Genomic DNA, 23,972 nt, shown 5'->3' with positions numbered 1-23,972 from the left:
CTCAAATACATAAATAAAATCTTTAGAAAAATAAAGAAATAAAAATAAAGAAATAAATAATTGTGTAAACTAGGAAGAAAATTAAAACTGCTCATAATTCCATGATCTAGAGCTAATATTTGATGTATTAACTTTCAGGTATTTTTCCTGTTAATTTGTATGTATTTGTAATATATATTTATAAGTGAGTGTATATTTGTGTGTGCATGTACGTGTGTACACACACAAATTTAGAAATACAATGTATCTTTAGTGTGGATTCTGTCTTGTTTAATATTACATTATGCATAATTTCATGTGAGTTTAAAAATTCTTTAAAAATATTTTGACTGTATAATACAAATGTACTCAAATTTATCCAACTACTGCTCCATTACTGGACAGTTTAGTCAATCTCAAACTCTTCTCATTATAAATATATGAAAACAAACAAATATATTTATATCAATTTTGTCTCTTTCTTTAATTATTTCATTAAGTTAGATTCCTGGAAGTGAAACTGTCAAATACTGCTAATTGGGCCCTAATATCCAGTCTCTTATTATTCCACTATAATAACTACCCCAGATTCATCTCCCAGAATAAAAACTACATTTTCTAGCCTTTTAAAGTATGGCATTGCTGTATGACTATGTTCTAGCCAATGGAATGTAAATGGAAGGGGTGTGAACACCTTTCAGAAGATTTCCTTAAAGGGGGGAGCATGATCTTCTCCTAGTAACATTTCCTTCTTGTTGCTAGCACATGGACATGATGACTGGAATACCAATTCTGGATATTTTAAAAGACTAGGTAAAAGCCACGTGTTCAGGGTAACAGAGCAAGAGACGAAGGATCTGGGTCCCTGATGACTATGGAAACACCCAACCAGCAATAAACTGCTTACACAGACTTCACAAAGAGAAAATGTAAATTTCCATCTTTTTAAAAACTATTTTGGATTACTTGTAACCAAATGTTTTCCAAACTAGTGAAGTGGAAATGTTGCATAGAATGCTTTGGAAACATTTAAGGCTCATACCAGAGATGGCCAAATCACTTTCTGGAAAGTTGAACAAATATAACCCTTTTCCAGCAGTATTGAAAGCACCCATCTCCCCACATTCTTGTTACAACATTGTCATTCCAAACTGCTTTTTACTAGTTAGATAGTAATGTAGCCTTGCATTTCTTTTATTAGTGTATTGTATTAGAACTGCATTCTTCATTAATTATTTGTTCTTACATTTTATCTTTTTAAATTAAGATGTCAGTGCCTTCTTATAATAACGGCTCTTTACAGGTGACATTGGCAATATTTATTAGAAGTAGCCCCAGATTTACATTTGCCTTCTAATTGTATTGATATTGGTGTTTTCACTGGCAAAACTACAGAAGTTTCATATTTGCAATCATCCATTTGTGACTTATTCCGCTTCTGTTAACATAAAAATCCATTACTCACAATGCTTTCTTCCATATTTTATCATGTAATTTGTCTGTGATATATGAAGTCTTATTTATAAATAATTTAAGGATATAATTTAGGTTTTAACAATTTTTAAAGAAGATAACAACTACGATTGATTCTAAAGGTTTTCACAAAGAAACTTGCATTTTGAAGTTCTAAAAACCTAAGTCATAAGATCTTAAGAGTGGATTAGTGAATAAATAAGTTGTAGCTCACTATTCAAAAAAGACCATTTTTCCATAATTCTTTTTAGTAATAAACAGAAAGAATTCCTTTTCCATCTTACTAGTGACAAACTTCTAAACAAAGGATCCCTTACCTCCGACCTTTTCTGCTGTCGCCCACATGATAGTCAGTCAACCACCAGAATATAAGAGTCTAGGTCTGTGGTCAAACTTTCAGTTCCTGTTCCCAAAGTATAACTTTTTTGAAAAGACAAACAAGCATTTCATAAATGCACTCACAGACAGATGCCCACTAAATATTTCTGCTAAGCAAATTGGAAAATATGTTTGGTCTGAGCAACACTGCATTTTTGTATGTGTTTACAAAAACATACTTAATAGCCTATGGAAGTTTTGGTAAAATGTGTGACCTACCTATTGTGACCTAAAATAGTTCTTTTGCAACAACAACAAAAAAGCAGGAACAAATGTTTTAAAAAATATTTTTCAATGGAGAAAAAAAGCTTTTGCAACTTCAAGAAAAGTGTATCTCATTAAGAAAATGAAAATAAAAGAAATGTTGCTATCATCTTCCAGTTTAGAGACATTACCTTCATAATGAGTTTCCGAAGTATAATTACAAATCCAGTTGTCATCTGAATATAAAAGACTATAAACTATAGTTTAATATGCATATGTCATATATTTCACTTATAAATTAAAAATAAGAGAAGGCATATAAACTTTCATTTTTGTAAAGCAGCAAATATAGTAATAGATTTTTTAAAGGTGCGTATTATGTATTTTATGAATATACCTTTTTCCTACCCAGTACAGTGCCAAAATTCTCTGTTCAGCTTTCAGAATCTTGTAAACAGATTCACACAGGAATTGTGTCATCAGCAAAAGGAATGCTAGAAAAAATAAAAGCAGACCATTAACAGTGCATTGTTCCATTTTAGTAAATGTATCAACATAGAACTTTTGGAAGCAGGAGATTTCCAAAGTTTTTTTCCAAGGTTTTCAAAATAAATTTCTATATGTAAATTTACATAAATGTATATAAAATATATATAAATATAATAAAGTTATTGTTTATGGGAAAAGAGGCATTAATTGGACACTTGAATTAATCTAAAACCAGAATTAATCTAAAAACATATACACATATAAATTACCTTACATGCATATATGCATATATATATTAATCCCCTCAGAAGTTGTTCGTTTTGTCTGATTTTCATGTAACCATCCTACAGATGCGTTAGGACAGGCAACATTAAGATAAATTCTTAGTTCTTGGAATGATTTATGAGAGATCTTCAGGTGTCCTCATAAGTCCTTGCCTTGATTCTGTTCAAACGTCTGACAGCAACAGTCAGCATGGTAACTGCTAAGTGGGAGTCATTCAGCTATCTCTACGTTCACGTTTCTTGCTATATATCTCTAGACTGTGCTGCCTAGCTCGACTTCAGAAATACTGCTCTTGCTACTTTCATAAGTGCCTAAGAGCTCTGCTTGGTTACCCATTTCCCCAGGCTGGACAGAAATGGACTGCTACTCAGCTGAAATTCCTAAGAATCAGACTTCTGAAAGCAGGGAACCCATATATGGTGGTATAGCCATAGCCTTGGTCCCAGCTCAGATTATTCAGTATTAGTTCAATTCAGGGAGAGCTGAGTAATGCTTCAGTGTTCATTCTTATTTACACCATTGATTATTCAGTTTTGATGACAAGATTTATGTGTGGCATTTGAGGAGTTTTATGACCATATGGTATCTATCTGAAGCATGATGGGTAGGAAGGGATTTTACTTCATTCCAGTATTAGAACTTTTGCTAATAAACACAGAAATTCAAAAGTTGCCACATTGATGACTTCACATTATTGGGGCGCTTGGGTGGCTCAGTCAGTTAAGCCTCTGACTCCTGATTTCAGCTCAGGTCATGATCTCAGAGTTCTGCATGGGGCTCTGTGCTCAGTGTGGAGCCTGCTTGAGATTCTCCCTATCTCTCGCTCACACTCCAGCTCTGCCCCTCCCCCCGCTCTTTCTCTCTCTCTCTCTCAAAAAAAAAAAAAAAAGGCTCCACATTATTTCATTAGTTTGCTAATTATCCCATTGGAGAGTATTCCAAAATGAAAAAAATTATTAAAAATTTTGAACATCAGAAATTATACTGCTGCAGTAAAATAAAGGTTCTCTATAGTCTGCTAATTAAAAAAAAAAAAACTTCTTTTCATTAAAAATGTTACTAAAAAAAGTACCCCAAACTCTACCTTTTTCAATTAAGTGTAATGTCACATCTGACCGAATAAAAAGACTACGCAGAATTTACTTAAAAATGAAACAGAAATTTTGCCATATCCTGTATGTTGGCAGCACAGAAATATACAGGTGGTAATTTTACCCACAAGAGGGAGCCTGTATTTTTACATTTTTGTCACAGAACTTGAAAAACTTGAATTAAAATATAAAATTCTAAAAATGTTTATTGATACCATATTCTTTATGTCAGGTCAATTTTTGAGAAAGGCAAACTTTAGTTGACATAATTTTATTCAGCCTTAACATACAGTATGTCAGATGACTGGAAACATAATTAGAATTTTAAAAAATTTTCTACCTATAATTTTTTTCATACATTAAGAAGGAAAATGTAACTGCCAAAGCAGCCTAAGAGAAAATTCCTTTTAGGTGGTAATAACATTAGTTGGGATAAATTGACTAGAATTATTATGAGTGCTCTGTACATAGAAGTGAAATGATATTTCAGTCATCCTTTTGTCAGAAAAGAGGCTTGTGTAAACCAATAATTTTCCATGCATTTGTAGAACAGGAAACACCCTATTTAAAAAATTCCTGTGATGGCCATTCTCACGGATATTACTTAAAACTTGCCTAAGAAAGGATATAACTGGCATGACACTACAATGAACTCTTCTTTCTTAGAGTTGAGAATAAAAATTTTTTCTTTAAAAAAAATATATAAGCTTTATTCCCTTGTATTCTATGATCTCCCTAAGCAGTATCAGAAATTACTATGACTTTCCAAATAAATATGCTCTAGGTTTTGTAAAAATAAAACGCATTCATCAACTTAAAAACTACCTTATAAAAACAAATTGGAGCAGCTCTTACCAACCCAGAGTGATCTGCTCTATCACATTCAGAGACAGTAATAATCCAGCTGAAATCTGTTTTGTGATCCCTCATAAAGTGCAAGGAAGACAGATGCCAAACTGTCCCTCTCCCCCAGAGTCCTCAGCTCCCCCACCATGTTAAATAACGGGGCAGGGAGTCGAAGAAGGGGTTAATCACTACTGCTGTGCTTCCTTCTGGAATTCCAACCTACCCATTAAATCATTGTTTTTTCTCCCACAAGGGACTGTGAATCTAATGGACCTAAAATCAATACCTTATAAATGACATAAAAAATATATTCATTTTATGGACTAATGTACCCTAGTGTCTGAATCCTATTTACACCCTCTACTTTAAAAAGGAACAACAGACCCATTTCTGCCAGTAAAAGGTTACTCAGTCACTCTGGTGACATGCTGCAGAATGCACTGTCATACTAAAGTGCAGCAGGAGGGAAAGATTGGTGGCTGCAACCCTGCTATTGTAGAAACTTTAAACCTGGTGGGGCGAGCTTGTGTTAAGAAACACAATCAGGGAGGAGCATGCAGGTTGCTTCCTAGAGTTCGCCGTGTTCTGAGGTGCTTGTGCAGGTCTCTGTTCCGGTATTGTGTTTCATAACTTACATAAAATTTTGAGTGCATCTACTATTACATAATATTAAAAAAACAAACATAACTTTCATTTAATAGTGAATTCTATAATGATTGAAAAAACTGGATAAAAAATCCTGAAAGGCAGAAATGCTCATAATATACCAAAGAGATATCAGCCAAGTAAACGTAGTGTGAGATTACACCACATTAAACCACAGTCATAGACCAGCTCTGGTGAGACCCAGGGCATTTCCTCTATCAGATGCAGTAGGAAAACAACCAAAAAAGATACATAACCATCTGTTGGGGTTTTTTATGTATTAAGAAAATATATATATACTGATGAGAAGGTTTTATATTTACAGAATAGTCTTTAATGCAAAGGACCGACATACTTGCTTCAAATGCCCTTTTTATCACTTACAAAGTTCTCATGGTTAGCTTACCAAAAAAAATCCCTCAATTTACAATCTATTAGTAACTTTATTTAGAGATATCTTCTTCTACTTTTAATATTTTTAAGACATCAAATACAGAGCAACCCTGAAAAACACAAAAATACCTGCAGTGCAAAGATAAAAGTATGGCCAAAAAAAAAGGAAGAAGAAAGCTAAAAACTAAAGGAAGATCTATTTTCCTGGGAAAAAAAACCATCGTTTGACTTACTCTTTGTTTCAATAGGTACAAATCAAAATAGTCAGAGAATAATGAACAGGAAAAGCAACTTGAACACAGATACTTCTTGAGATAATTCCAGCAACAGGTCAGCCTGAGATTCCCTGTTCAGTTTTACTGGCTTAAAATCCATATAGTTATAAAATTACAGATTGACATAAAAAAAAAAAAAAAAACTGTTGTTCTTTATTCCAATTGCCAACCAGAGCCATTTATCCCCTATTAGATAAAGTATAATAGACTCTACCAAAAGGGTCATTGGCCTTCCATTTAATGATATTGCCAGCCCCAATCTGCATTTTCCCGGCAATGTCCCTCAACACAGAATAAATGGCTGATCTCTTCACAATAACAGCTGATTTCTATTTATTAAGCTAAAAAGGTCACCATTTTCTACGGCTGGGCCGCCCTGCACTATTGATAATTTTATGCATAAACAAATGGCAAATTTGTGCCACATAAATATGCATTAGCAATTACTTTTTCCTCCGGCAACGCTCACCGCATGCAAATGTGTACCTCGAAGGGCCTGGTAGCTTTTGTTTTAGCTCTTGAACAGTGAAACAAAAGAGCACAATAAACAATTTTGAAATTGCCAATCAATAAGCAATGCAAATGCAAAGGTAAATGGCAAGAAACTTGCTTAGAAACAACAAAACAAAAAGTGAGGTGGTGGGGGTTTGTGGAAGGATTTTCTTTTTTATATTATTTCATTTATTTCTCTTCCATAATGAAAAGGCTAAAGTACTCTTGACACAGAACAGCTAGCAAAGCTGGTGCTAAAGCAGATGCCAGATGGGGAAAGTGGAAAATATACACATGTTGAGTAAACACACACATACATACATACACCCTAAAAGGGGGTATGGGAAAAACTGTGTTCCAATGTGATTTCAAATGCATCACCTATTCAAATTTCTGATTTTTCAATTTCAGAGATTCAGAGAATTTTTAAACTGGGAGGAGCTATAGGGATACATAGCCAAATCTTAATTCCACTGCACTGGGCTATGTTGTTTCCTAATACCATCTTCCTCAGACAAAGGGAATATGCATGATCAATAAGTAGAATTTTTTAGGAACATGAGAAAAAGGAATAAATGAGGAATATATAAACAAGAGATCAAAACATCTACATGCCCTGTAGATGTTTAAGATAAAAAACAAAACAAAACAAAAAAACCTATCTCAGAACAGTTCAAGACTAGTATCAGGGCATCAGGATAGAGAGAGAAAGGGCTAATAAGGTGAGAGGCAACAGTGTTAAGAGAGCCTAGGAAAAGAAGTTAAGTATTACCTAATTTAAATATGAAAACAAATGATAACTCAAAAATGTTTGCATTTTTTAATAAAAAATGAACTTCAATAAGAGATTTTTTTAGTGCTATCTCTCACGCACTGTTCTAAGTGCTTTACACACTTAGATCCACTATGCTTGATCTTCACAGAAACTTCTATAGGTTGGTACATTTCATAGCACGGAGGAACAAACAGAAAGGTTAGAAAGCCTGACCTGTTACTTAAGGCAGTGCTAGTTCTGGGCTTTGGACCCAGTCTGAGGCCAGCACCTGCAAGCTTCCCTACTGCTTAAGACTGGCCATCTGCTCCTTAAAACCCACCCATTTTGACCTGATTGGAAAATGGCTTTCTCAATGTATAGGTGGCTCTGCTTTGTATAAGTAAGTCAAATTGTATTTTAAAAATTTAAAATTGGGACTTACGTAAGTTTCTTTAACCTAGTTGTTAAAATACCTTAGCTTCTATAAAATGCACAATTTATATATTAGTATGAAGGCACATTAATACATGTACACTGAGAACATGCCATTGTCTTAATCATTTGGGGACAGAAGCACACTTTCTGATCCCCATCTTGATCTTTATATAATTAAAGGTTTTAGTAGTATACAAAGGATTAACACATATTAATGAGAAAGTAGTAAAGATTTCTAAAGTTGGCATGTACCTCTGTCGGGCTCAGAGCTAAGATATTCTTCAAGGGGGCCTCTTAGAATCCTGATATGGATACTAAAAGTCAAAAAGTCAGAATTCTTTAGAGAAGACCATGAAACTTCTCCTGGCAATACTGTCCCCCTGATAATATCAGAGTTGGAAGATCAGGCCTGTTGCTAGTACATTGAGTGCCTTTCTGTAAATAAGAGATAGATGCCCCCTTACGTGGGCCATTCAAAAAATGCATTACCTACACAACCATACAGCAGGCCCTGAAAGAGATTTTATAGCTTTCTTGGTTAGAAAAGTGTTATTTCTAGTTTTAAAACCCAGCTTCTTTAGAAACTTTTGAGAACCACATACCTACTTATTAACACAAAATCAGTACAGTTAGACTCCAATATGATAGTAGTATCTTATATGCTAATTCTAATAACTACATAACTAGTGTACTTCCATTTTGCTTTGTTTTATTTTAAGTTTCAGTCTTCGTGGCTGAACATATAAAAACTTGAGTATGGTTTTTCTTATTATCAAATACATGCAATAAATGTGTGCCAAATACTATTACTATGTAATAGGTCAAAGTTTTAATTGTCATCATTTTCCTTTACCTCTCTATGCAAGGTAAAGATTTCCACTGGTATGTTATATGGACATTGCACTATCCAAAGGCTCAGTGTGGCAGAGGCTGGGTCAAATAATCAAACTGTGTGTCCCAATCCCACCTTTAGAGCAACAAAATTAGGTTTAGATAGAGGATACATTTGAGGGGTTCAGAAAATCAAAGTGAGCAACAGGCAGTTCTAGCTAGGACTCTGTGTGGATGGCAGGAAGAAAGTCATTGCCTCATCAGTCCTGGGTGAGGGTCTGCCAGTCTCTCTGCTTTAGATCCTTTCTTTGCCTGTCTCCTGCCCTGCTGATCTTGACATGGGCTAACCTCAGTGGGACAAGTTTCCCAGACTCCCCTGGCAGTTGGCTTCCAGGTGAGTTCAGCTTCTGGGAGGAGATTGGAACATGATGTAAGGGGTGGGGGACACCATGGCGCACATGTACATGGGTGCATGTGTGCATGAGCGTGTGTGTGTATGGGAGCTAATGCGCCTTGGACTCTCTCTCTCCTTCATTTACATTTTTAAAAACATTTTATATAGACATTCACATATTCAAAATAGAGACAGGAGGAAAACAAACCCCCACCAACCATCTTCAAGTTTCAACACCAATCAACTTTCTGCTGTTTGAAGTTCTTCCCCTCTTTCTCTGTTTTACCAGGTATCTCAGGCAGGAGCCCCATCTCCACCTGGCTCCATGTCCTGCCAGACAGCTCCCCATGGTTTCAGCCTCCCTCCAGCAACCTTGGTAACCCTGCCTTCTGTTTTTGTCTTCAGCATAAGGGTGGTAGTAACTTCTTGTTGAACTCTAGGTTGCTTTTACAATTTATCATCGTAAGTGTGTAACAATTTTTCAACATTACATGCCCCTTTTTAAAATAGTCACAGTGGTTCCTGTCTTCTTGCTTGGACCCTGACCATACAGAGTGCTGACTTTATTTTACTTTTTATCACCTACTGGCAGAACCATTATCCTTTATTCATAGTGCCCTTGAAGCAGGTCAAGGCTACCTAAAGTACAGGACCTTTTCAATAGCATGCTGGTCCAATATTTGCCATGCCTGAATTATGGCCCCCTATATGTAATATTCATAATGTACTCATGTACCAGACAAGCTATTCGTATTCCATATCTTCTGTCAATTACTCATTGATATCCTGTTCTTTTATTGACTTGTCTGAATCTATGAGCCAATGAAAGCAACAGAGATCTACTATTGCTCCTGGAAATTCTACCCACTGCCTAACATCATGGGAATCTGCCTAGGCTATTTTAAGGAGGTAGCTCAATCTGTCAAGAAAATACATTTTTCCAATGGTAGATGGCAGAGATTAGTTAACCAAGTTTATGTCTTAGACAAGACATGTTTAACATACAGGCATTTGTTTATTCATAACAAAACATGACCTTCTGATGTTAGGAATGAAGACAAATGCGTGTGTGAACACACACACGCACACACTCACACACACCATAAAAATGACTGATGTTAGATGGCTCTTACAAAATTACGCTTTGAAAAATTATGCGCCTATGAATCAAACACATAGATTAAATTTCTCTGAAACAGACATGTGCTTAATAATTAATGGGAAAGGATACAAATAATATTTATGATTTTAACTTACCCAAAACACTTGAATAATTATGCAGTAATCATATAGCTCGATGAAGATATGCTTATCAAATGTGAACTCTAATCTGTGAGGAAATTTTAAAATATATAAAAAGATCTTAAAATTGAAATGATGGACTTAAACCAAGCTGCACTTTAACCTATTTTAATATAAAGTCTTGTTATAAAACTATCCAGACTAAAGAGAGTTCACGGTACTTTGTAATTTTTAGTGGCAGCAATCCCGACGCAAGCAAAGAACAAGAGGCGGCAGTGGAAAAAAGAAAACACAGTTAGTAAGTGCAGAGTGCCCAAATCAAAGTTAGGTAAAGCCCCAGTGACGAAGGATAAGATGATTACTTCAGATATCGGCTCAGAACTGGTTTCTATCCCAGAGGTAGGGGACCGTATAAGTACTCAACACCCAGCAAAAGTCAACCAGAAATATAGTGGCTATGACAAGCGTGCTAAGTCAGGTACACTTAGAAGATGATACATTCAGGCTGAAAGATCAAATTTAGGAGTAGGAGAGGGGGGTTCATCATTAAGTACAAGAAGAGATTTGAAGGGTTGTCATCTGGAAAAGTGTGGACTGAATATATTGTCTCATGGTCCACACAAAAGAACAAGGTGTTGTTTTGGGGTTTTGGTTTCTCAGCAGGGTTATGGAGAGGTAGATTTCAGTGCATTGTGAAAACTAACTTTTTAAAAAGAATTGCCCAACAGTAGGATTAGTTGGAGCAAAGCCAAATAAATGATTTAGGATTTATGCAAGGGCTTTGGATTCAGACAGAATGGGTCACTTTCTGGCTTTGCTACTTACTATCCAAGTGATCTTGGACACAGTTGCATAGCTTATGTAGCCTTCCGTTTTCTCATCTGCAAAATCGTCCAAATATATTCTATACTGAGGAAAGGTAGAAGATCAAGCAGAGACTGCAGGGCCATCTGTCAGAGGTCCAAGAACAGGATTTCTGAACTAAATAGTACATTGGATCATGTAGCTTTTAAGATCCATTCTAATCTGAGACTAAGTTATTCTATTTCTCAAAGATCAGGCATATATTTTTATATAATTCCAGGTAAGGAAGGCCAGCACTAAATATTTAACAGGGGAGAAAGTTTGTGGCAATTCTGCATTATTAAAAAGGTTTAGCATCAGGTAAAGGATATTCATTTTTGACCAAAAAAGATAAAGCTATTATATAATATATAAAGCTATTACAAAAAACTCACGATGGATTTTTAGTTAATAAAGGGCACATAACATCATAAATCAGATACAGGATTACTTAAATCAGCAATATCTCTTTTTTAACAAATTTACAAGATTCACTTTATTTTCTCCTTTTTAAAGTCTCTAGTTACTTAATTTATAGATGCTCCTTGGTTACTGAGGAAACATAAACAAAGTACTTATGCTTTTTGAACATTGAGTGCTACTTCCTTGCTGCTGTCAGCCAAGTCTTTCCACTACTCCTTCAACCGCGCCTTCTGTCCCAGCCCTTCAGCACATGGCAACCAAGAACACAGAAAAGTGAGCTAAGCAGGACTAAAGGGCATCGTCAAAAGAAGTGATTCTCAAATCCTTTTTTTGCAGCGCCCTGGGGTTCCTCTGGTTATTTCAAGGAATGCTCTAAAATTTTCAAGAAATTCTTAAAACAAAGTGATTTTTATTTTTTCTTATCCTAACAATTATAGAGATCTTTACCCTTTTCAAGGCATTTTCACCCACACTATCTGATTTGATTCTCACAGCAGTTTTCCAAGGTAGGTATGACAGGGGATAATCTCTCTCAACAGATGAAAAACAAACTCAGACAAATTATGACTTGTCCCCAAATCATAAAACGACAAAGCAGCAGAAAAAGGCAAGAACTCAAGTCCAGTCTTCTTTCCTGTTCACCGTGCTCTGGAACTGATCACATGCAGTACTCTAGGAACTGGCAGAGAGGTCATTTTGAAATCCCTCAAACTAGGGAAGCCTAAATTTACTTCGGAAGCGGTGAATGTTTATCAGGCTTATGCTATACTATTTACCTTCTCATTCATTGATTGAATATTCCCACTTTTAAAAATGGGACTAGCACACTGGTTCTCAATGGAGGGTGATTTTGCCCCCTAGGGAACGTTCTGTACTGCACTGTCTGAAGACATTTTTAACTGGGACCCTGGGGGGTGGGAGGTGTGGGGGCGGAGGGTGGCCACTACAAGCATCTAAAGGGTAGAGGCCAGGGATGCTTCTAAACATCCTACAGTGCACAGACTAGCTCCCTGCAACAAAGAATTATCCAGCCCAAAATGTAAAATAGTGTTGAGGTTGGGAAACCCTGGATTAGCAGTATTTTTATTTAAGCCATCTGTTTTTGTCTCTTATTTTTGTTACATAATCATAATAATGCTTTCAGAACATAACATTTGCTGACTACTAATGACTGGTTTGGCATAAGGCTATAAGCTCTTGGGTAGTCACTAATTCCACAAAATGCCCTGTGCCTTAATCTTTGCTGTTTGACAATACATTGAACAGTGGTTCAAGTGACAGAGGTCACCATTACTGAGATAAATGGATCATAAAATAATTTGCCATGGTATTTATAACACTTGGCTTATAAGAATGTTGAAAATAAAGTGATGCAAATGGGGAAAGTCAGAAGCATACATTTTGATAATATGAAATTAAAATGAAAATTTGAGTTAAGGGAGTAACCTTTGACTTTCCTGTTATGTATAGCATACACCAAAAACTCACAACAATGCATATCCAACCTTAAAAATGAATGTGGTTATCTTTGTATGTGGCAAATTCTTTTAATAAGCATTATTATAATTAGTAATGTCCTCCTTGCAGAAAAAGCTGTCAATTTTTGTCCTTACCCTGTTCACATTCTTCACTAAAGCCAGAGTTCTCAACTCTATTTCCTATTAAACAGGGTCCCAGGTGCTATCTCTGGACTGATGGACTGAGTTCCAGTCCTTTTTTTTTTTTTTTTTTTTTTTTTTAGTAAGCTCTATGTCCAACATGGGGCTTGAACTCATGACCCCGAGATCAAGAGTTGTACACTCTACTGACTGAGCCAGCCATGCACCCCAAGTTCCATTCTTAATTAGGGCCAAATAAAAAACCTGATTCTAGGGGAGCAAATTCCTTCCATCACAAAAATGCCATATGGTATCTCCTATGTGGTATCTTGTTTCCTTACTCTTTACCTTTTGGTGTTCTCAAGTATGTTATCACTCTGAATATTGAATTAGGGATTTAGAGACTTAAACTTTTTTTAGTTCACATATCCCTTTAAGGAATCTGACAAAAGTTGCAAATCCACTCTGTAGAAATACAAATTTCCATGTTGAGAGACCATTCCCTGTGGGTCTCTGTATCTCGCGTTTCTTTCTGAGTTGAAGGCACCAACTGCCTTTCTTTGGGGCTACCTTTTCAAGAATATTTGTATAGAGAAAGTCAAAGATAGTGTCTTCCTCCAGAACTAGGGCAGGTATGTTTACTGTCCAGTGTAATAAGGATAATATCTCACTCAGTGTCAAAGGTTAGGCTGCTTGCTGCCTGATATAAAAGAGTCAGGTTCCCTAAGCTCAGGTTATCCCCCCACCCCGCCCCACCAAGTGTTGGTATCCCCAGGCTGTCTTTGAATCACCATATGGGAATTAGGGCTTAAAGAACTGGTACAAATGCTCATCTTCTGGCTACTACAATTGCTGTGGGTGATAAACTGTACTTTGTCACTGATCCAAGATCTTCTGTCTTCTATCAGCATCCATGAAACTGTGGCAGGTAAGCTGATGTACTAGCTTGCAAATAGGGTAAAAATTTCAGGCCCTTCACAGTTCTTAATGCACACAAACAATAAGCATTGTAACAGATGGCCATTCTGTCCCCCTATCCAAAATCAGAAGGCTAAAAGTATCTTTTTATTTCTTAGTCAGTAAACAGAATGGAATGATCATAGATTCTAACATGTGGAAGAACCTTAAAAATCATACAATACGATGTGTATTTTATTTTAGCAAAAATCGGTGGGGGAGACAAATGATAGTAGTAATAGCATTAACTGAGTGCTTTCTATACACCGTGCACTTTGTTAGGCGCTTAAAAAACAACACTTCAGTTTATTCTGATAATAACACTGATGAGGCAGCCGTTATTATCCTCATTCCACAGAAGGAAACAAAGCTCTATGTAAATAAAGTAATTTGACCAAGTGTATATAATCAGTCAATGTTGGAGCCAAGACCTAGGATATGAACCTGGCTTTTGTCCTTAATCACCTTTCTTTTCTTAGTCCCACTCTGAGCTACATGGTGGTGGCAAAAAGACATGACCCTTGCCCCTGAGAGGCACATGCCTTAAAGAGAGAGAGAGAAATTAATAACCAGACAGCTATAATAGAATGCCTTAAGGGCTTTGAGGGAGTATGCACAAAGGGGGCACCCAGCTCCCCTAGGAGTAAGCAATAGTTTCCCAAACAAAAGAATGACAGAGAAATCCTGAAGGATGGTTAGGAGTAGGCCAGGTGAAGAAGTAGGGGTAATCCATTTCTTAATTTTATCTGTGAGGAAATGGAAGCCTAGACGCAAGGCCAAAGTCACATAGATGCTTTGAAAAACAGGACTGCAGTCTGATGGCTGATGAATGTTCACTATCTTTTGCTGTCCTCAAAGATTATTTCTCACTTTTTATCAGGAAATAGGCAATGTTCAGGATTATCTACTTTTTATGCTGTTGTTATTCTTCTTTTATTATTTTTTTAAAAAAATATGAAGTCACTAGGCATTGGATATTCAAGGAAATAATATATGAACACAGTGTAATAAGGGTATCTCTTTGCTAAAATGGGTATAAAACATCACAAAATGTTCAAAGCGTTAATAAATCACTTGGAAATTTAAATGTCATTTTCTATTAGATTTTATTGAAGGACTTATCATGATTATAGACAAAGTTCCAACAAGGTCAACATCAATGTTCCAAAGACATGAGCAGGTAAGCTAAAGAGAGATCAAATAAATTGTTTAAATGTTACAGCGTAGGTAGTTCTCACGAATGTCTCTGCAACCAGTCTAACTTCCATTAACATAGTTAGAAACTCTCTGATATGAAGAAAATTACTATAACTTCAGATATTACTCTAAGGGGCTATTGCTGTAGAATAGAAATGAAGAGATGTAGATAAATCTGCTAATGTTCATCTTATTCACATAAAGTGTGCATATAGGAACAGAAAACAGAAGCAAGAAATGCAAGGAAATCATGCTCAAGAAAAAGATTTGAGTCCAGTTGTGACAACTTCTAATTTACAGGTATAGTACAGTCACATAGATTTTGATAGAGATTCAGTATGGTTTGGTAGACATTCAGAATTGGGAAGTGAGGTAAAAAGGACTGCATTTATCCAAAGAGCAAAATATTACCACAATATTCCTGGTTGGCCAGATGCTGACTAGTTAGGACCATAACATCAACACCACCACCAGCACCACCCCCATCACCAGCACTCGTAGGCTCACTATATGAAAGGTACTACTATGATCAATGGTTGCTGGGGAAAAACAGAGATGGATAATGTGTGAATATGCCCTGTAGCTGTCAGTGGTCTAGTGGAGGTGGGAGTAGCAAGAACACACAGCTAGATAAAAGAACAACTGTTCACCCAACCAACATTTAGGGAGTGCCTGCTCTAAGCAAGACACTGTGATAGGCTGACAGCTAAAGAAATCCAAGTGGAAGGGGCACATGAGGCATGGAACTAAGGAGAAGAGGTGCTAAGAGCTTCTTGCATTTCAAATACAGCTATTTCCAGTCCTTACCTGAGCTGGATGTGAGCAATGTGGGCAAGTTACCAAGATCAGTGACAGTCCAGGATCAGAATCACTAACATCAATATTATCAGTATTATTCAATCTCATCAAACCGAGGGATTGTTTTAGGAGTGAGTGAAAAAAACTGGATCTTGTTTAACAGCATTTGACTAAAAAGGAAAATAGTGCTTGAGGCCTAATTACTTACAAACCCACCTAGAGGTGCACAAATAAAATTCTGACTGGGATTTAAAAAATAAATACTCAGCATCACACTTAGGATACTCTATTAATTCAAACAAATCCCCAGTCATGTGACAAATGCTTTTCAATATTTAAAAAAGATCTGAAAATATGGTTTATTCTTCATAGTTTTAAACCCACATAAGGACCATTGGATACATGGCATTTATCCGACTGTTGCAAAATGTGTCCTCATTAGGGGAGGATACAAGTTTTGTAAGGCCTGAAACTTACCTGATTTAGGATGCCCTCTTTAAAGAAATACAAAATTATGACCTACTCATAACAGCCATGATTTCGTAAAGAGAATTTTATGTATAGAGTAGAATTATGCACAGAGAGAATTTTTTAGGGAGACTTAGAGATACAAGACAAAGATATTTTAATCTTTCCAGTGGTATAGTTGATAGAATTTAGTTGTCCTTGTTGTTAGAGACAGTTGAGAAAAAAATCCTTTCATCTTTCCAATGTTTTTGGTAAAGTAATATAAAATTTTCAGACCATATCAAATTTTGGAAAACCTTTCTCAAGTTTCTTATGAGATACAGGATTTGGAAGAATTTTCCAGAGGCTACCTTCTGGTTCTATCCATTCAAGCCCAGTTTTTTTTCCAGAGGCTACCTTCTGGTTCTATCCATTCAAACCCAGTTTTTCTTCCACGAGTACATGATTTCAGTGTCTAGTGACACAGAAGAAACTTCCTGTTAGACCGTAGGTGAGGCAGCAGCAGGATCATTCCTAGGAGCCATGCCCGTTCTGCACAGCTTAATCACAGAACCATAGACGGAAATGAGTGTGGAGGGTATACATGAATCCCACTCAACTAAAGTCAGTGCATCTCCAAGTTAATGTCCCTTTATATGATCCCTCAAATGCCCCTGCCACTCTAACACCACAGGTAAAGGTGAAAAGTGATAGAGGGGAAGCTACAATATAAACAGGGATACTAATCACTTTTGCAAATTTAATGAAAACATGTGCCCATGCTATCACCGTATTAGGACTCAACCAGCGCCCCGGAATGAACTTAAGCTTCACTTGCTTCACGGTAGACCTGCCTCTGGTCTTCATCAAAGCATTTTCATTTTTGTGACCTCAAACGTCAGGTGGTTACACTGGCCTTTGGTTAAATCAGTTAACACGAACTATTATGTTCTTAAATCTATTATAACAATTCTTGAAAACTTACATGGCTATAGCTGTTATCTACAAAATGAATCTTCAGCATCCTGTGCAAATACCCCTGGACACACCATCAGAGATGGAAGAAGGGTATGAATATCTGGAGGACTGCGAAGTGGTACAAATACTAAAACAATGACGAACTAAAAAAAAAAAAAAAAAAAAGGGAGGGAAAGGAGAAGAAACTTCATGGATTGTGTACTTTAGAGACATACATTAATATTCCAGAAGGCAGGCATTTGTATACCAAAAGTGGCACTAGCAGGACTGTACTGATTTTCTACTTTCATTCTAATTTTTTTTTTAAGCCTAGGAGAGTCATACCACCACCCTGCTGACAAAGCATATCGATCCCACTTCCTGAAAATTGAATTACACTTTTCTACTTCACTATTAGACCCAGGTTGTGTATATAAGTTCTTTAACATTTCTCTTCCCCAAATGGCATAAATTATCACATCTAGCTTATCTCTTGATTGTCTTCTAAGTGTCTAGTGAAATAAATCACCATGACAGAACAATAAATAGGAACGGAATAGAAATCACTACAATAAATGGTAAAGTGTCATTTTTAACATTATTCTGACAACCTTAAGCCCTGCAAAAAATAAGATATAGAACTTGCTCCTGTAAAAGCATCAGAAATACATACATTTGTAACTGCAGATTCAGAATGCTAAGCAGAATTCTGACGTAGGGACCCCACAGAATTTGATCAAATGTATCCATCTGTTCATCTTCATGTAAATAATGCTCACACAACCAGTGCTGGGACCTCTTCTAGGACAGTCCCCGAGACTTTCATTACATCTGTCACTTCCCCTGTTTACAGCTGCCTCATCAGTAACTCATGGGGTTTTCTTCCTAAACATTCAAACAGCATCCTGAGGAAACAGCACCAGGAAAAAGTTATTTCCATATTTCTCCGCTCTCTACCTGATTTCTGCCTCAGTAACTAATATTAATATCCAATGTAATACACTCTTCATGGAAGCATGGGAACATTTCAAGAAAGCCCTTTGGTTTTTCATTTCCGCTTCTTGAGCCCTGAGGGGACTATTTCATAAGCAAATGTGAACGCCTCCAAGCGAGTACTCACACTCTGAGAAAGAGTTCCTCTCACACTTTCTACCTCTCACTTGTGGCACCAGAAATGGAGTTATCAAAATGCACAGTATCCAACCATTTTAAACAGTCTACACTGTTGACATCTCTAAATAAATCTCTAAGAGGGAAACAACAGTACCCTTTAACCCTTATCTGTGGATGGATTAGATTGTTTCAGTGGCTGCATCCTACTAAAGGCAACCATGTTCCCTAAAAATAAAATGAACCTCCCGCACACAATGTAGTTCAGACCTAGCAGAGGGATGAAACAATGTGACTAATTTCAAATTAGTGAAATCTAATATATGGAAACTGAAGGATCATTGCTGTTGGTCTTTCAACTGACCTATCATTGCATTTTCTGTGCTCTTTCCTCCTCAAGAAAACAACATCACGTCTTACATCTCCGAAAGGTAAAATATGGAATTCCACAGACACAGTGTATTATGGGAAAGAGCCAAGTATTCCCAAGTTTGCAGGATTTTACATTTAGTAGTGATAAATCCCCTCCAAAGGTTTAGCACAGATATATTTAATCATATACATGTCTATATGTATGTCTATGTGCATACATATATATGGATGAACTTATAAGTAAAAGAAATTATGTATACATACACATAACATACATATGACATACTCACTTTTCTATTTATTTTCTTTTATTGGCAGCAATTTTTTTCCTTACTAATTACTCTCTTTATTACTAGAGCACCCCAGATCTTAATACCCTCCTCTACAACTAACCAACACATTTTCTCCAATTCTCCCTGGTTTAAGCACATTTATCTATTCAGTTTTTGTTGCAACATAGAGAATTAAGTGGAAGAATGATTCATGTGCTAGCTAGTTCAAACACCTCCAAATACTTTAACCCTGAAATGTAAAACTGCATGCATGGTGTATCTAGCTTGAAGAAATCTGAAGGTAAAATGTGTGAACACTAAACTCTTTGCATCATTTGTGTTCACTAAAGGGTGTTCTGCTCTGTGAAACTAATATGAGTTTTTATATGGCACTTTCCAGTTGGTACATCTAATATGCCGCCTTCAGCCTATATGAATCAGGACCTGTGTATGGTACCAGGTAGACTGATTTTGTTAATGAACATTAAACATAAACCTTCTCTTACCTGTTGTATTGTTTTGGGATATGTCTCATTTTTGAAATCTAAGCCACTTATGAAAAGAATAAAGGAAGAGGAAATCTGAGAACTAACATATCCTAAAAGGGTGCTGAGAAAACTTCCAATCTTTCACCAACACTGAACAAACATTTATCTGAGACATTATCACAAGACATTTAGCTTCTGAATTAGCAGAAATATCTCTTTGGAGGCTGATTTTATTTCTTTAAGATCTGATCATCAAAATTTGCCCGGCTCATCTTTCTTCATGATTCTTTGCAGTAGCAACACTGCAAAATAATTTAATGGGAAAAGGAACTATTACACCGTGATTGTGAGATCTCCTCCCCGATAAATCAGGGAAGTCACAAATCTTTAAGACTATTAGGCACTGAAGGGCCCCTCTCCAAAACTCTGTGTCCTCGGTCAGGACACGAAAATTCTGAAGAGACCCAGACGTGGTTTCCAGCAATCAGGTCCCGGACTGGTGCTTCTCATGCTAGCTTCTCCCTTCACCTTTGACATGGTCGTCAGGCATACGCATTACCTGGATCTTCAAATATAATATCGAACCCCTGGATAAATAAGGAAAATATCTTTTGAAGAAGATTTGAGAAGCAACATTGTCGCATTCTCATGGTGATTTTTGATGATCCAACTTTCTGACAGTAACAACCATGTAAAATGACAAGGCAGTAAAAGCAACATGAAATCACTCTCCTATGCAACCAACATGTTCTCTCGATTGCTTTTCCTAACTAAGGCATTATCACTTCACAGCTCTAGAAGGCAAATCTGTACTCATCAGATATTGTAATCTTAAGAAAGAGTGGTTTAAAAAATGCTAAACCTTTTTATTTCTTAGATAGTATAATTTCTGCCACCTGGACATCCATCCACTCCACATGGGCCTACCACAGACAGACACAGCCACGTACACACCAACCTGGCTCTGCTGTTAATCCCCAATTTACCTGTCACTCCAACTGCCAGGCAATCCACTGAATTAATAATTTTTTTTTTTTTTTTGTATTTAACAGTCCTAGACATAAAGGTAGTTATGCAAATTGTTTTACAGTTTTAACTTAGATGAGACTAAAATATAGTTTATATTCTTTCTTATTCATCTGCTTAAGTTTCTTCCTTGTAATTAAAATTGTGGATCCAAACTACAATTTGGTCAAAATCTCAAACAGTGACTGATGCTTATTACCAAGGAGGCTTATCTAACATGATGTATATTTCAGAAGACAGCAGTTAGGGTTTTTAAATCACCAGGTCTTTCTGTTCAAAATAATCAGCGTCGAGCTTTATCTTCTGCCACTTTGCCATTCTCAAAAGGCTTTTTTTTCCTTCCAATAAAACAAGCTGTTCTTTCTTTTCTCCACACATCATGAGCTAAAAAGCAACCCAGCACAGGTATATGGAAATGGGATTTCATTAACCACTACAAGGGACCACCAGCTAAATCAATTAAACAAAAGAGGTAAAATCTCCACGCTCTCCCTTAAAGATTGCTAAAGCTACAGAACTACTTAAAATAATGAACAGATTCTTCATAGCGGGCGGATGACTCAACAAGCCAAGAAGGTATGATTCCTTTTAAGACTGTCTGTTGTATTCTCACTGCATTCCCAGTGCTTCAGATCAGGGCAAGAAGTTCAGGAACAAGGGCACTGTGGAAACGCAGCGTCATTGTGGGTCTGGAACTGTGCATGACTGCTCAGAACATTTTGCACAAAGGCTAACTCGTAACCCACTGCTCTTTGCCTATTTCCACTCCCTATTTCCTTCAAATTCTCACTTCCACATGGCTTTCAGATGACAGATTCACTATCAGGGAGCAGCCACGAGCCACACCCCCTCCATTAAACCTCACTCCTGTTTTCAAAACAACAACTTTTACAATCCAATTAAGTTAAAAGGAACTGGATTTTAAAAGATCTTGCAGAATATTATCAAAGTTCGGTTCCAATTTGAAGACTATTAAAACGTATGTGTACTCTTAATATTTAAAAGAATAGTGTCAAGATCATTTATTCCATGAAAACGAGCAGTGAAGTAAAAAAATAGCTACATAAAAATGGTATATTCACATAGTCTGGAGTTGTACCTAGTAGCAACAGCATTAACAGTAGAGCAGTTGCTATGTGTTACATAGTATTTCTAGTATTTAATGTGTACTTTTTCATTTAAATCTCAGAAAAATACTATGAGGGGAATGCTTTGATTCACCCAGGTTTTATTGCTTCACACAAAAAGGTAAAATGTTAACTTTTGTGCTACCTGTGAGTCTTTATCCTCTTGTGCTATCTTTAATATTCTCCTACCACTGATACCGGAGTAAATCACATTTCAACGATTGGCCTGGGTAGCTTTGACTTTCAATTTCTCTATAATGTAAAAGAGAATTTAGCAATTTACAAAGTGCTTCATATTTGAGGTTAAACCTCTAATATCAAATGTCAGAATAAGTAGAAAAAATAGATTGGAGTCTGAAAGAATAAGGTTTACCCAAAGTATCTCTTATTCTTCATATCCAGCTAGGTAAGAATCTCATATTTTAGGTACTTTCCCTTTGCAACTGCAAGTGCTTATATCTGGATGCATTAAAGAGCCTTAGAGATTATAACCTATCAGAAGTTCACATTTTACAACTTACTGCCTATTATTCAAAAGATTTAAAATTTTCTGCACAGCATCTTCAAATCTCCAGAGAAAAGAGGCTATATAAATTCAAAATAAACAAACACTAGACAGTTTATGTGTTAGCACTTTTGATTTTCTTGATATGCCTTCCCAATTGACTCATGGACATGATTTTATGTAATAAGCTAATTTCAGAAAAAGAAAACTAATCTATCCCTATTGAATGTCATTGTTTCCTACTACGTTAACTAAGTGCTTCCAAAGTTCTGGCAAAAATTTATCTCTTCTGATTTGATGCTTATTATCTTTGCCTAGCCTTGATTTTATGACCCCTTATCCTGCCTGCTATGCAGTATTTAATTTGCTAAGGCTAAAGAGGGCATAACAACCCTTCATTTTCCCAAGACAATCTCAAAGGTAAATAAAATTCTGGAGGCATTTTCCTGAAGGAACACACAGAAGTACAAACTTTTCCTTATGAACTTCAGTGAGAAAGAAACAATGCTAGAATTTATGGTATACCCAAGAACCAAGTAAAACACTGCTGTCATCAACAATTTAAAACTCATTTTAAAATAACTTTGCAAAAGCCACAACGTTATATCTTTAAAGGTTGACAGAAATTCTGAGACTGAAATCTTGCCAGTGGTAACTTCTGGGTTCAGAAAAATAGAAAAACATGCCAGAAAGGGAAAAACCTGAGGAAGGATGGAGGGGAGACCCTATATCAAGAATTAAAGTATACTGGAATTCAGATATATCTGCATTAACTATACACGTTAGCTAGTTACAGGAAGCCTTAAAAATGGTGTTAAATGCACCATCTGGAATCTTGTAAAATGAACTTTTACCTGATGGTTAGTGGCAATTTATTACTAAACACAAGAGAGATGTGTGAGCTATTTTGGACTCAAATAGGACACTATCCTTGCAACAAGACCAATATTCACTAAGCAACATATCCACTGAGCAGTAAAACAGACCACTGAAATTGTGGTAAAGATCCTATAGCATAATGGATTTCAGTCTGTGAACCAAGAGACTTTTTATTCCTTCTGTTAGTCTCTCCTCACAAAATTTCTCTTTCAGGAAGCCATCCAGTAATAGTTCTTCCAAAACTATAATCTTTCTTCAACTTTTTTATTTGGTGTCTTAAAAACAGTATATTGCATATTCGTTTAGCCCCAAATTCCTAGGTAACTGGTAGTCTACACATCGTAAGTTGTGAGAATCAAGCATTAAGATTGTAATGCTGGGAGGATCAAGAATTCATTTTTAAATTTCTTTTATACCATATTGTCTCTGTGCATATTTTATATGTCTACATAGTAACTGAAATTTCACCTGTGTTTATCTACAATGCTGACCTCAATCTTTCAAATGATCCATCTATAGTTCTTTATAGAAAATGTTCTTCCGGGTGCCTGGGTGGCTCAGTTGGTTAAGCGACTGCCTTCGGCTCAGGTCATGATCCTGGAGTCCCTGGATCGAGTCCCGCATCGGGCTCCCTGCTCGGCAGGGAGTCTGCTTCTCCCTCTGACCCTCCTCCCTCTCATGCTCTCTGTCTCTCATTCTCTCTGTCTCAAAGAAAGAAAGAAAGAAAGAAAGAAAGAAAGAAAGAAAGAAAGAAAGAAAGAAAGAAA

The 23,972-nt window shown here is 36.4% G+C and overlaps 1 protein-coding gene across 4 annotated transcripts in view; it reads right to left on the bottom strand.

Moving 5' to 3' along the window:
* The window catches only part of SOX5 (SRY-box transcription factor 5), a 1,007,739-nt gene that overhangs the window by 723,462 nt on the left and 260,305 nt on the right, over window positions 1-23,972 (bottom strand). For all 4 annotated transcript variants that reach the window (XM_035028072.1, XM_035028070.1, XM_035028073.1 and 1 more), the window contains one exon: window positions 2,432-2,528. The gene's annotated coding sequence lies outside the window, so the exon portion shown is untranslated. The remainder of the gene's footprint in view (window positions 1-2,431; window positions 2,529-23,972) is intronic.

The sequence above is a fragment of the Mirounga leonina genome, unplaced genomic scaffold (genome assembly GCF_011800145.1).
Source record: "Mirounga leonina isolate KUSES-001 unplaced genomic scaffold, KU_Mleo_1.0 Mir_201, whole genome shotgun sequence".
Taxonomy (NCBI): domain Eukaryota; kingdom Metazoa; phylum Chordata; class Mammalia; order Carnivora; family Phocidae; genus Mirounga; species Mirounga leonina.
Note: the sequence above shows the minus strand (reverse complement) of the source record. Positions and strands in the feature narration are given on the sequence as shown.